This window comes from Sarcophilus harrisii, chromosome 1 (genome assembly GCF_902635505.1).
Source record: "Sarcophilus harrisii chromosome 1, mSarHar1.11, whole genome shotgun sequence".
Taxonomy (NCBI): Eukaryota; Metazoa; Chordata; class Mammalia; order Dasyuromorphia; family Dasyuridae; genus Sarcophilus; species Sarcophilus harrisii.
In genome coordinates this window covers 309,905,142-309,919,304 of record NC_045426.1, presented here as the reverse complement: position 1 = coordinate 309,919,304, position 14,163 = coordinate 309,905,142, and the positions used below count along the sequence as shown (strand labels likewise).

Here is a 14,163-nt window from a genome sequence, read left to right as displayed (position 1 = left end):
TTTTAATATAAACAAAATGCACTTTTGAAATGTGCTTCCAGCTACAACCAATTTCTCCCAGCCCATTAGTCACTTTCCCTCCCTTTTAAGAAACTTGAGAGATTATTCTTTCATGGGGGAGAGGAAGTATTTGCTCAACTTATTGAATTAAGTATTTAGAAAGTTAACTTTGCAATATAATAGCAAGTCCAATTGGTGGAAAATCAGTGAAGTTCACTGTTAGATTGCCTAAAATTTTATATTGGCAACCTTTGAGATATATGTGTGAATATATGTATATATATGTATAGTGAATGTTATTTATATATACATATATATTTTCTGATAAATTCTCCCAACATTATAATAAAGAAAAATAGTAGAACAAAACTGATCGACAAAGTAACTATAAATAAATGTATTCACAATAAATGACATGTCCTATCTCTACAGAAGAGAAATACAGTATGATGATGTATTATTAATGATCCCTCTCTCCCTCCCCCCTCCAGACCAAAAGATATCTTCCAAGTTAATTTTAGGTTAACTGATTTTTGTGTATTTTTATTTTCATTCACATATCATTTTTAGATTTTGAATCATTTCTCCCTCCCTCTTCACAACCCCAACTGCTTTTACTATCTTGCTACTCATTTATCACAGTAACTACTGATTATAGTCCTCAGATTCAACAATGGTGCAAACCTATTATTTATGTGAAATCAACCAAAACAAGTCTCTTTTGTAACCTCTTTCCCAGCTCAATCCTTGTAACTGTCCCTCCAAAAAACATTGGTATGGAGGACCTGTATGGTCCTCCAACCATTCATATTCAGCATGTCCCAAATTAAACACATTACCAGCCCAACTTTTCTGTTTGATTTAATCAACATCTTCCTAGTCATGCAGACCCCAAATCTCCATTATCTTTAGGCTTCTTTCATCTTCGACATTCACATCTTATCAATTGCCAGGTCTTATCAATTGTATTTACTCATTGCCTCTAGAATCTCTTCCTTCCTCCCCATTTTTGTTCCTCACATTATCTAACCCTCATCATCTACTTATTTCATAGTTTTATCATTGAAACAATAGAGAAATGCCTAACAGAAACAAACACAAAATAAAACTGGGGGCAATATCTTTTTCTTTTTTTTTCCTTACCTTAGTAATGTTAAGAACATTTTGAAGCTTAAAAAAGGAACAAAGGATTAAGGAATGAGATGCGGCAGGGGAAGTTGCATGGACTTGCTTCTGTCCCTACCACTTTTCCTGAAGCTGCTTTTTCCAAGGTCATCCAACCATTGACCTGATAACTGTCATTATCCTTCTCGAACTCTCTGCAGTATATGACCTAGTTTACCACTCCAATCTTATTTTTACTTTGATCAGCTGACTGACTAGTCAGAAGAGAAGACAATTAAAGCTAGAGACCATGCTCTTTGATTTACTTTAGACTTAGATCATGTTTTTGTCTATGAGATCAGTGTTTTTACAAAGAAGGATTTTTTAACTTGGAATGCTAACTTAGTGATAGGAAAGGCACCTTCTCATGTTCTATCTAAACTGATTTACTAATTTTTGGGCTAATTGCATGTTTATTAGTCAAACACCCAGCTAAGCAAATTTTCTACCAAATGTTCACTTTGAATACCTTCGGGTTTTTTTTTTTTTTTCTATAAGGGTCACAAGTGCTGATTTACCCTTTAAACCTTCTTCCTCACCCAAAAACATAACCTTTGTTATGTGTAATGAAAAAACACTGAACTAGAAGGCAGAATACCCTGGTTCCCTCCCCACTGCCTTGCTTCTTAGGTATAAAGTGAGAGTTCTTTTAAGAGAGTCCTCTTCCTAAGGCAGTTTTAATCACATCACTCCCCTACTCAAAAACTGTCAGTGGCTCCCTATTATTTCTAAAGCAAAATCAGAATTTGTTAACCTAGGAATTAAGGTTCTCCAGAATCTGACTCCAATTGCTTTTTGCCAGCCTTATTTAATGCTAGTCCTCTAGTAACCATTCTTGAACAATTCCCTGTCCTTTCAAAACCCATACATACACAGGCCATTTCTTTGCTTAAATAGAGTTTCTCATTCACCTTTGCCTGTTGATAGTGGGAAAATCGAAAGTTGTTTCATTGTTTTATAACTGTTTCTTAATGTTGACAGGGTAAAGAATAATGGCATGTTGTAGGTTTCTGATGCATTTGGTCCTTTAGTCTTTGCTACCTATATTAACTCTCAAAGTGAGATCATTTGGTTCTTCTAGTTACTCAAGGCTAGAAATTTTATTTTCTTTGATGCTTTTTTAAAATCTATATCTTTATATTCAAGTTGTCATTTCTTCTCATAAAATAAATTTTGAATTAGCCTTTTTCCATTTCCACTACCTCTACTAAATGATATTATTCTCTTTTAGGATCTTGGATCATAGATTATCAAGTGTCTAGAGGTGGAAGGGACCTTAGAGGTCATCTAATCTGACCTTTGCCCCTGTTCTGAGAATGGGAAAACAGATATGGAAGCATAGGAGTTAAATCACTTGGTAGATACCAAATTACAACTGAGATTTGAATTCAAGTTCTGTGATTACAAATTCAATGTCTTTTCCACAATAAAAGGCTTTCTCACCTCAAAGACTTTACCCTCTGTCCACATATTCTGTGATTTAATGATATTTTGCTGTTCTTGACTCCAAACAGTTTCTTGGGCTGTTCTCATGCCTAGAATATTCTCCCTCATCATCTCCACCATGTGGCTTATCTGGCTTCCTTCACATTTCAGCCCAAAGTCCCACATTTGTGCATGAAGTCTTCCTCTTTCCTTCTTAGTCTGTGTGCTTTCACTTTGAGATTATTCTCAATGTATCCTGTATATATCTTATTTGTACACAGTTGTTTGCATCCTTTCTCCCCCATTGGATTGTGAGCCGCTTGAAGATTGGGATTGTTTTTTGCCTTTTTTTGTAATCCTGATACGTAGCAGAGTGCTTGGCATAGAACAGGTGTTTAAAAATATTAGTGGACTAAATGATCACAATTAGTGGACTAAATGAACACAAGATGATAAAATGCCAATTATTGAATTGGCATTTTAGAATGGGAAGGGGACATTAGATAATAAGTTCTGTATCTACATTTTAGTCTCATTTCTAGTCTGGCTCACTCATTTATACAAAAGGAAACTGGTAGGTGAGCTTTTTGACTAACTTTACTGTAAGGTATGGCTGTTTCTAAACTATACAACTGAATATTTACTTTATTTTCCTTTATAGCTCTTAAATGTTATCTTTCCATACTTTATTTATTTACTTTTAAGTTTGATTTTTTAAATGCACATTGCTTTATGAATCATGTTGGGAGAGAAAAATCAGAGCATACACAACACCGTGTTCAGCCATTCCTCAATTGATGGGCATCCACTCATTATCCAGTTCTTTGCTACCACAAAAAGAGCTGCTGCAAACAGTTTTGCACATATGAGTCTTTTTCCCTCCTTTATGATTTCCTTAGGATACAGACCCACTAATGGCACCGCTGGGCCAAAGGGTATACATGGTTTTATATTTCACAACTCCACCAACAATGTATCAGTGTCCCAGTTTTCCCACTTCCCCTCCAACTTTTATCATTATCTTTTCCTATCATCTTAGCCAATCTGAGAGGTGTGAGTATCATTTCCATATTAAAAAAAATAAAGCAAGCTCCTTTATCACACAGATTGTTTTATTTGCCTGTATATCTATCTGTAATACTTAGCATAAATAACTTAGTTAAGTGCTAAATAATTTTTTTCATATGTTCATTCCTAATTTTCCCATGGATGTCCTCAAGGTTGTATCTTTGGTTCTCATCTCTTCTCATTTTATCTTTCTCTGCCTTGGTAATCGTATGGCTATTATTACCTCTAAATAGATGATCCCTAAATTTGTATTTCCATCCCTAATCTCTTCTAAGAGATTAAGTTTTATATGACCAATAGCTAAATATAGCTACCTGGCACCTGAAAATCACCTCACCTAAAATTGAACTCATTTTCCTCCAAAAAACCTGCCCTTACTCCTAAATTCTGCTTTTTTAAAGGTGATACCACTGTCCTTCCTGTCACCTACCTTAGAGTCATTGGTCATCATATTTGACGCCTCTCTCTCCTACATTTAATTAGTTGTTAAGTCCTGTCAGTTCTATCTAGGAAATACCTTTCCTTAAATTTCCCTATCTTTAATTTTCTTCCCATGACTACAACACTCTAATTGAAACCTTCATATTTTTTCAGCTGGGCTAATATAAAATCCTAGAGCTGGCCCCAGAAGAAAACTCAGAAGTCATGAATTGCCCTCCTTCCCTCATTATTTTACAGGAGAGGAAATTTCAGCTTGGGAAATGATTTGCTGAAGGCCATATATATACTGAGTGTCAGAGGAAGGGAGGGCCATTCTGATCTATATCTGGCCACTAGATCCAAAAGACTCTGGAGAAGAAAGTAAGGTTGGTGACTTTAAACACAAAACACACACACACACACACACACACACACACACACACACAAACACACACAGACACACACAAACACACACAAACACATCCAATCCACTTGCATATCTCATGGCATCACCTCCCTGATGTCATGATCATCATCCAGAATGAAGGACCAACAACAACCTCTATGAATAGGAGCTGCCCCACTAAGAACCTTCTTTCCTTGCTTCCTTCTTCCCCTCCTTTCTTGCTTTCCTTGTTTTTTTCCCTTCCTCCCTCTCTCTTGCCTTTCCTTCCTTCCTTCCTTCCTTTCTTTCTTATTTCTTTCCCAAACCCACATGATCAATGTTTTTACTGTGATTACTTCAGAATAAATATAAATAGCAATTGTTGTGGTCTTCCCATCCCACATTTATTCCTTTATCCATTTAATTATTTTTGTTTTGTTTTGTTTTGTTTTTGGATTAAAGAAATCCATTCTTAGTCTCCTTTTTTACCTAGTTAATCTCAGTCACTAAATGGGCTGTTGCTTCTATATTACTGAGACCCGTTGAAGACATTAGCATAAAAAGGCCAAGGTCTGTACTCAGGTCCATTATCAATCTTTCTGATCTATATCTGGTCACCAGACCCAGATAGTTTTGGAGGAGAAAATACTTATCCCACCCTCATTAAAATCCAACTCTCTTGCATGTCACAGCATTACCTCACTGTTACCAAGGTTTTCTTCAAAAAGGAAGGATAAACAACCACCAGTCATAGGCAGGATTCAAACTCAGAGACTGAAAACAGAGCTAGTGCAGTTTCTACCATTTTATGCAATTACAGCAACCTCAAAATTAGTCTTTCAGGTAGCAGACTATACTCTCTCCAGACAAAGGTACAGGAAAAGTAGTGTTTCTAATTCACTGTTTTGGTCTTGTCACTTCAGTACTTAAACATATTGATCCCCTTCCTGAATTTTCTTCTGAATTTATATTTCTGCTGAAATATAAATACTGATCCTGGCATTCAAGGTCTTCCATAATTTGGCTCCAACCTACTCCCCAGGCTTATCTCATGTTCTTTTAATTTGTACAATGTTCCAGCCAAATTGAAGTATTTTCTATTCATAGAAGAAGGTAAGAAAAATAAAGGTATAGTACTATTTGCATTATCCTTGAGGAACAAGGTTAAATACTTCTGCAAGTTTTTATGATCTCTTTCCACTTCTCTCTCTATTCTTTTTTTCTTTTACCTCCTGTGCATTTTTTAAGTTAATATATGTAAAAAGCCTAAAAAATAGGCTCTGTGTTTATTTCAGAGAACTAAAAAAGATAGGGAAGATGCTGGAAACATGTATTCTACTCTGCAGAAAGGAGAGAGGACCTAAAAGAAGGTACCTAAAAGGTATATGTGCATATTATATTAATGTGTGTATGTACACATATGATTTAACCTCATCCAGAATCATAATTCTTAGAATCACAAATTATAACTTTGGGGAGGGATTACAAATATCATATTCATTATATACCTAGACAGGAATCCTTTATAAAATACCTTCAATATCTGATCTTTGATTAAAATGTTCAAGTAGAACCCATTATTTCTCAATGCAGAATATTTATAATAAAAGCATACACACAATTTACTGGAATTTCTTTTTATTAAGCAGGAATTCATCTCTATAACTTCTACCCAATATGTAGCATGTTTGCTATGACCCAGCCAGAATAAATATTCCTTCTTCTAGTATTTGAGTATTTGAAGAGAGATTTCTTGTCCTTTCTTCATCTTCACTTTTCCAGACTGACTAGTATAGTTCCTTCATCTTATTCTCAAAGGTATGTTCTCTAGTTTCACATCCTAGTTGTCCCCTTCTGGATATAGTCCATCTAGCTTGTTTTTGTTTGAAATGACCTCAGTATTCCAGCTGTGTCCTGGCCAGAGGTGAAAATATTGTGGGATTATTAGCTTTCTCACTCTGAACACTATCATCTCTTAATGTGACCTAGGATTAAGCTTTTCCATCTACTGGGGCAGAATGTTGACTTTTTCTTGAGTTTGCACCGTACTAAAATCCAGAAATGTTTTTCATGGTAGCCTTCATCTAACAATGTTTCTCCCATCCTATATTCGGGGAGTTGGTTTTTTAATCCAATTTTGGAACTTTATATTTCTACCTATTAAATTTCAAATTATTAGATTCATTCCATAGTTCTGGTTTGTCAGTATCTCTTTGGATCTGAACTCTGTCATCCATTATATGAGTTTGCCTAGATCCTTTTTTAAAAATTTAATCTTGAATACCAGTATCAAGACTCTTTTTTATTCCTTGATGCTGTCATTTCTCTTTGGAGAGGGAATTTTTCAGAACATGTAGGAATCATAAGTAAAATTCAACCCTTTGAATGATTGTCATGCATATATACATATGGTGATTGTTTTTCTCCAAATTCTCCTTTATATTTCTGTAACTTTCCTCCCTTTTAAACCAGAGCAGTGACTGACCTATCTATATGAAAAGTTTTGATAAAATGGCTGTCATTACATAGCCATGAAAGAGAATGTTCTGTTTGTATTGTATAAATTTAACAGAGCCTTCTGTCCCTAGGAAGTATGTATGTTTTTCTTCCTTGCTTGTTACAAGGTTTGAAAATCCTTAACCCACTACTTACTTAAATTCTTTGAGATCTTTCTGAAGGCTTTAGGAAAGTTTTACCCTTTTGGTTCCCTCTTATCCTTCATTTTATCATCCTAGGGTGTACTTTGAACTATATTTTATTCCACTTCATACAATAAATTTGCTACTGTATGGTAAGTATGATCAATATTTTTTCCATTTCTTCACTAATGAATATATGCTGTTTACATATAGAAACATGATGCTAGTGACCAGTCATAATGGTATATGAACTCTGATTTGATTTTCACTATCAGGTCTAGGTTTGTGTAGATTGATTCACACTCTCCTTCCCAAATCCCTAGGAAAGTGGGCATGCTGGGAAAGTTTAGGAATATCAAATATAACCATGGTGAAAGTTTCCATAAGGATAAGCTCATGATTCTGGACTCATTATTAGCATGGGTAATTTAATCATTAACTTTCTAGGTAATGAGATAATCAAACCATGAACCAAAGACAATGTATTTGTTTACAGAATCAGAGATGTCTGTCTCTTTGCTTTGTCTGTCTCTCTTGGGATCTGATATAGGTCTTTGACTTTCCTGTGTAGCAGAAAAAAGAGTTCACATTGAGTAGGATCTTATAGGAACCTCTGAAACGACCTCTGCTATTTAGGGCACTATTGTAAATATGTATAGTTTGGAGTCAAAAGGGAAAAAAAGAATCTAGTATCTTTTGTAACACTACTTCAATTGTAGGCCATTGGATTGATTACCAATCAATGACTATAACCAAAAACAAGCTATTTCATTGATCATTTTTCTTCAGATCTGATCTGTTGAAGAATTATTGATTATTTTTCTGATATATTCATTTAGGAATATCCCCCTCCACTCACTTATGTCTCCACATGAACATAACAAAGAAAAATAATTAAAATTAACTGACAAATCAACATCAGAAAATGGATACAGCTTTCTGAAACCACAAGATTTTATCTACAAGGAAAGGAAAGAGGAGAACTGCAACATCTTTCCCCTGAGTTAGTATTACAATTATATGGTAGTCAATTTCATTTTAATAAAGGTTTTTAAATTTCACTTTATTGTAGTCATACTATATGTTGTTTTTGTGTTTTTGGTGACTTCATTTTGCATCAGATTACACGTCTTCTGTGGTTTTTTTTTTTTTTAATCCCTGATTTCTCCTATTTTTTTTCATTTTTTCCAACCCAATAATATTCAATTACATCCACATACCAAAATTTGATCAGGCACTACCCAATCAGATCAAGCCATTTTACTCAATATTTCAGAATATTGCACTGTCCTAGTATACATAGAACTACTTATAGGCTCTTTGGGGGCATTATAATACTCTAGTCTCCTCAGAGTACTGAGATGCCCAGAGCTAAAACAGAGAGCTAAGTGTTATATTGATTAAACTGCTGGGTCTGAAATTAGCAAGACCTAATTTAAAATCAGCCTCAGCCACTTGGCTAAGTCACATAACCTCTGCCTCAGTTTCTTCAATTATAAAATAGGGATAATAATCAGAACACTTCCCAGGATTGTTTTAAGTACCAAATTAGATGATACTTATAAAGCACTTAGTACAGTATCTAGAGCACTGTAGGTGCTGTAAAAATATTAGTATAATTATTATTATTGTTATTGCTATTGTTTTAGAATGAGATCTGCTTTATACCAAAGAATGTTACATTGAGATTTCAGAGATATTGTAAAATAATCAAATGACAATTATAGTAACACTAATTTGCATTTATATAACCCTCTGTGGTTGGCAAAATACTTTGATCAAAACAGCCCTAAGAAGTAGCAAGCATTATAATTGCCATTTTACAGACCACACTAGACTCGGAGGGGTTAAATAAGGTATTGGTAGGTGGCAGAGGTTGTAACTGAACACCGTTCTGAATCTAATTCAGTGTTCTTTCAGCAATAAAAGTAGTTCACTGATGATAATTGCAATGGGAAATTTGGGAAACAATTTATTGGCATTATATTTATGTACAAAAGTTTCATTCTCTTTAATAAGGGATTTTTCTCTTGGACATTTTAATTTTTTTTTTGAGACTGTTAACTTTAGCTGAGATTTTCTAATACCTCATGGTGGTGCTAGCTTGCAGCACTGATCAATAGGAACTTAATAACCCAATAGGCCCCTAGTAGTATAATCATGACTAGTTTTAGGCCATTGCTTTGCAATTGATTGATTATGTCAGGGATTGATAATTGATAATTGCATTAATTATTTTAAAGTAATTTCAGTCAGCATAAAAAGGAGAATACACAAATCCATCCACAATGAAACAGTTTCCTACCTACCAGCAGTATTGCAAAAAAAAAAAAGGGGGGGGGAATTGGTTTTGAATTGAATATTTGAATATATTCACTGTTTTTAAAATGATTTAAAATGAAAGTTTAGGGGTAGCAGTAAATAGAAAAAGTCATTCTGCTCATTTCAAGGAACAAGATTTGAGGAATTGACTGAATAATCAATTAGGTTATGAGCAGAATTTCAAACACAGAAATAATTTGCTGACACACCCTTGGGGGGCAGTCCACTGAAATTTTCTATTCTGTCTGTTTAACCTCTGTGCTCCAGAGCAAGGGAATTGTGACATACTACACACTTGATTTATAGGCAACAGCTGTGCACACTTGTGTCATGTTAATCAAATCTTTAACCATCTTTTGAAACATTTCAAGCCGTTGTGAAGGTGCCTAATTCACAATGAGTGTTGCAGGTGAAAATGGCTGGCTTCATTCAAGCAGGAAGAGAGAGTACATATGTCTCCTTGGAAAACAGATTCTGTTGAACAGTCAGTCCTTGGAAATTAAATTTAAGAGCAAGTGAATGAATAGTCTGGGAGAGTGCTATTTGGTACCTTTTCTCCCCCTGCTGCCCAGTATTGTGCTTCACCCTTCTCCCAAATGATCACACATGCTCCCTTTCAGCTTCTAAGATGCACTGCCTCTTACAGAGAAAGGAAAGCTGGCTGAAAATAGTTGCAGAATCTGCTAGCTTAAAAAAAAAAAGCAAGTTTCTCTCAGAGAACTAAAGGTGACTGAGAGCAAACTGATGAAGAGAATCTAGAAGAAGAAAGTTGATACCTTAGTGGTCCAGAGGGCTTTTGGTTGTTATTCAGTTATATCTTACTCTGTTTACCAACCCATTTGGAATTTTCTTAGCAAAGATAGTGGAGGGGTTTGCCATTTCTTTCTCCCACTCATTTTATAGATGGGGAAACTGAGACAAAGAGGAGTAAGTGACTTGCCCGGAGTCACACAGCTAGGAAGTGTCTGAGGCTAGGTTTAGTGTTCTATCCAATGCTCCATCTAACTGCTAATAAAACAGTCTTGTCCATAGGGATACTGTACTTTTTTGTGAGCATTGTAATGAAGTCCTCTTGCCCCATTGCTTGCTCACTTCTGTATACAATGAGACGTTATGAAAAGGCACTATGTACCCGTCAAAAACTACAATTTGAGAAGGTTAGTAAATCTCTTTGATGGTGATCCCAGTTGTCCATAAATGTATTTAAACTTTGTAAAGGTCTTGAGCTGTCATGAAAAGAGCACTGATTTGGAGTATGAGGACCTGGATTTAAATTCCAACTTGATTATTTATTATCCAAGTAATTTTCCTGGGTCTCAGTTTTCCAATTTACAAAATAAAAAGGTTTGACTTGATAGCTTCTGATCCTTTTGAATCCTCTTTAACTCTCCAGATGCTCCAGTTTTTCCTATCCTTCATTAGAAATTTTTGCACTATGAGAAGAAAGCAAATATCTGTGAGAATACATACCTTCCAGCATGAACACAAAGTTTTACTTAATCTGATTAGGTGAGCTTTGATATAGAGCTCATGATTTAACAACTGAGCCTCTTCCTTCTTGACAAGGATAATGTATAAATTCAAATTAAGTGATGTATTAATATTAATAATTAAAATACTAATGTTAATGGTTTTAATATGAAGGGGTATATGTGGGTACACACACACACACACACACATACAGAGGATTATGCCATTATAGATTTGAACTGCAAGAGTTTGCAGGAGTCATCTAGTTCCAAGATGTTCAACACACTCTATAGTCTACAACATTCCTGAGCACAGCCAGAACCAGATTAGAATATAATTAAGAAATATTTAACACAATAAGTAGTATTCTAAGCCATACATAATCTGCAAAGATCCTTATATATGATTTAGGAAACCCCTGTTTCTCTTTGAATCAGACCACACTGATGTAGTTCATATCTTTTTATTTTATAGATGAAGAAATCAAGACCCAGACAATTTAAATAACCTGACCATAGTTATATAGGTACTAAGTGGCAAAGTTGAGTCCTCTAACTCCATTGTTATTGTTGTTAGATCATTTCAGTCATATCTAACTCTTCTTAACCTCTTTTAGGATTTCCTTGGAAGAAATATTAAATTGGTTTTCCATTTCCTTCTCCAGTTCATTTTACAGATGGGGAAACTGAGGTTTAAATGACTTGTCCAGGATCACACAGTTAGTAACCATCTGAGGCCACATTTGAACCCAAGAAGACTCATCTTCCTGATTTGAGGCCTGACAGTCTATCTACTGTGCCCCTATATTTCTATGCATGATAAGGGCCTTGTGGTATACTGATCAGAAAACCTGGGTTCAAACTTAGTCACTCACATGATTGTATGATCCTAAAAATGTCACAACCTTTCAGTTCTCCACATGACTCCTTCTATACATAGCAAAATATTTATCAATCTTCACTGGTAAAAAAATCCCCCAAGAGAATAATAATAGATCTATACCATTTCTCATATCTATATCCAAACATGTTTATATATGTATACCATGGCATAGAGTGTGGTATTTAATTTCATTCCAAATTGAAAATATCAGGTGAGGAAAGAGAAAAGCATTAAACAAGTATTCATAAAGCACACAATGAGTGCCAATCATACGACTAAGTGCTTTACAAATATTCTCATTTGGTCTTCACAATAAACTTAGGGGGTAGGTGCTACCATCATCCCCATTATACAGCTGAGGAAACTGAGGCAGATAGTGATTAAATGACTCATCCAAGGTCACATACCTAGTCTGAGTTCACACTTAATTCAGATCTTGCTGGCCCAGAGCCCACCCAGTCACAGAGAGGATAGGATCATAGATGATCATAGTTTTTATATCTTGGAGCTTCTTAGATATCATCCCCCCCCTAATTTTACAAATGAGGAAACTGATATGAAATGATTTGCCCAGGAATGTACAGTAAATATGTATAGATGATGGAACTAGAAAGCAGGCCTTCCTGATTCCAAGTCTGAGAGTCTATTCACTTTATTACTTTTTTCCTTATGTGAAAATAAATTTGTATTGGTGACATCTTTGGTGGAGCCTTATTTGAGCACATTCTAATGATTGCTGTTAAAGTTGTATCTATAAGGTCGACGAAATTCGGCTTATTTCTTCCCTCTGGCTGCAATGCAAGGTCTGATACAACTTATCCTCCATTCTAAATCATTTTTGATTAAAAATTTTCTAGTGATGTAAGACAGACATTTCCATGCATATGTGTGATTTAATATTTACAAACCAGTGGTTCTGTAGTTACTTTTTATGACCATGAGGTAGGTGGCTTTAATACTCTCTTGATCACTGTTTGCTTAACTGTACGAATTTGGAGTTTGTTCTCCCCATCCTGCTTCACCATTATGTCTCTTGATGGACCTTGTTATGGGCTGTTTCAGCAGGTGCCTATCCATTTGCCACCTGCCCTAGTGCAGTGAATGATTCCACAATTTAGCTAATGCATTTTAATTATTTAGGTGACATTTTACATTGCATAGTTTAGCTAAATATGTAAATCACCCTGGGGCTCCGTTAAGGCAGTTCTTTTTTGTGTGATGTTTAAATACATAACAGTTGGTCAGAATTCACACCCGACCAAAAGACAGAGTAAATAATCATATATAATATGTATATATATATATATAATATATCCACACACATATGTATACATATATACATATATGTTTTTACAAGCTCACAATCTGCTTTCTTATTAATTCCTCCTTTATTCAGTTATCAATAATTAAATACTGCATCAATTAATATGCTGGACAAACTGAATGCTTTTCCTGCTTATACAATGTATATTTCAGAAAAAGAGATTATTTTCAATATGATGTATTCAATTTAGAATTGACTAAAAAAAACTAATAATGCTAGCTTAATTCACAAAAGGGAATTCAGGGCAGTTGAGGGAGTCTGAGGGTGTCTCTCTTTTCAAGATGTGTGTCTCTGGATTCTTAAAGCGGACCCTTTGAAGTTGGTGGATTAAATGTATGTAGAGATATACATGCATATCTATTTCTATCATACTCTTTGCAAAGCTCAAAAACGATTAGATCTGATCTCATACTCGTTGTTTTAGTCTCATCTTGGTTCTCAGGTTTTCAGGTTAATAAACTAAATATTCCTTCCTCTCCCTCCCCTTTCCTTCCCTCTCTCCCTTCTTCTTCTTCCTTCCCACCCCCAATCGTTTGTCATGAAGATTAAACAGATGCAGCCTGGCCGTGGTGGGTAGGGGGATTTTGTTTTTGTTTTGGTATATTTTTTTCTGCTTTGTGCCTGGATCTGCTGACTTAGCAGCCTTGCTTTAAACTCCTCCCCCTCTCGCTGCCCCCTTTCCCATTTCCTGGTACACTATCAGACTGGGCTCCCCAGCAGCGCTTCGAGCAGCCAGAAGCAATGACACCACGGAGTCAGTAGATGGCTGTAGAAAAGTATGTTGAACACTGTGGTGTTAGAGTAATGAGATTGAGGAAGGCCTTGACCTGACTGGATGCTGCTTTTATCTGAAGTACATTTAAAGAGATAAAGGGGGAGCCGGGCACACCGCACGTGTTCTTTCCTTTGCCATTGGACCTTCACTTTTGAGTCCCCCCCCAAAAAAAAAAAATCAAACTCGGGGCTTGTGGATGGGCAGCCCCTTTGGCCAGCCAGGGAATGGGTTGGCTGCCACTGGAGGGATCTACTTCACACAGATGTGTTTGTCTCGAGACGACTCAGAA

The 14,163-nt window shown here is 35.6% G+C and overlaps 1 protein-coding gene across 20 annotated transcripts in view; it reads left to right on the top strand.

Moving 5' to 3' along the window:
- The window catches only part of RBFOX1 (RNA binding fox-1 homolog 1), a 1,689,737-nt gene that overhangs the window by 1,058,618 nt on the left and 616,956 nt on the right, over nt 1-14,163 (top strand). The window lies entirely within an intron of this gene.